Genomic DNA, 1,112 nt, shown 5'->3' on the forward strand with positions numbered 1-1,112 from the left:
GAGGGGCAGCAGGGAGCAGAGGGGCGGCAGGGAGTAGAGGGGTGGCAGGGAGCGGAGGGGCGGCAGGGAGTAGAGGGACAGCAGGGGGGCGGCAGGGAGCAGAGGGGCAGCAGGGAGCAGAGTGTTAAAGGTGGCAACCCCATGTTCACGGCAGACTCAGGGAAACGCAGGCGTGTAGGTAATACAAGAAGACTCCATTTTGGAAGAGCTGAATGTAATGAACTGCGAGGCCTCCCATGTGACATAAATTGGGGGGAAATCTTCCTGAATGGGAACACAGGAGAGATGGGGAGGTTTCAAGGACATTTTGGACAACAAAATTGAGCAGTGCATAGTAGGGAGGCTCCGATAGTAATATCAGTACTCATAGACTACAAACCTGGGGGTTCTCAGACCACACATTTGGGGGTTCTCAGACCACAGATTGGGGGGTTCTCAGAACACAGGTTTCGGTGGTCCTCATAGATCAAACACCTGGGGATCCTCAAAGATCACAGACCTAGGGGTCCTCAGATCACACATTTGGGGGTCCTCATAGATCACAGATTCGGGGGTCCTCATGGATCACAGATATGGGGTTCCTCATAGACCACAGACCTGGGGGTCCTCATAGATCACAGATTCGGGGGTCCTCATGAATCACAGATATGGGGTTCCTCATAGACCACAGATATGGGGGTCCTCATAGATCACAGATTTGGGGGTCCTCAAAGATCATAGATTGGGGGTCCTCATAGACCACAGACCTGGGGGTCCTCAAACATCATAGATTGGGGGTCCTCATAGACCACAGATATGGGGGTCTTCATAGATCACAGATTTGGGGGTCCTCAAAGATCATAGATTGGGGGTCCTCATAGACCACAGACCTGGGGGTCCTCATAGATCACAGATTGGGGGTCCTCATAGATCACAGATATGGGGTTCTTCATAGACCACAGATTTGGGGGTCCTCAAAGATCATAGATTGGGGATCCTCATAGATCACACATTGGGCAACAGTAGGCAATGCTAAGCAGCAGCCAGCAAAGCTAACAAGATCCTGGTCTGTATTAGAAGAGGGATCGGGGGAAGGGATCAGATAGTAAATACTTTTACTTTTGGTTTGGCCC

General features: G+C 51.4%; 1 protein-coding gene across 1 annotated transcript in view; it reads right to left on the reverse strand.

Moving 5' to 3' along the window:
- LOC108802450 (zinc finger protein 585A-like) overlaps window positions 1–1,112 on the reverse strand; it is a 19,737-nt gene that overhangs the window by 3,440 nt on the left and 15,185 nt on the right. The window lies entirely within an intron of this gene.

The sequence above is a fragment of the Nanorana parkeri genome, unplaced genomic scaffold (assembly GCF_000935625.1).
Source record: "Nanorana parkeri isolate BGI_ZX_2015 unplaced genomic scaffold, ASM93562v1 scaffold2869, whole genome shotgun sequence".
NCBI classification, from domain to species: domain Eukaryota; kingdom Metazoa; phylum Chordata; class Amphibia; order Anura; family Dicroglossidae; genus Nanorana; species Nanorana parkeri.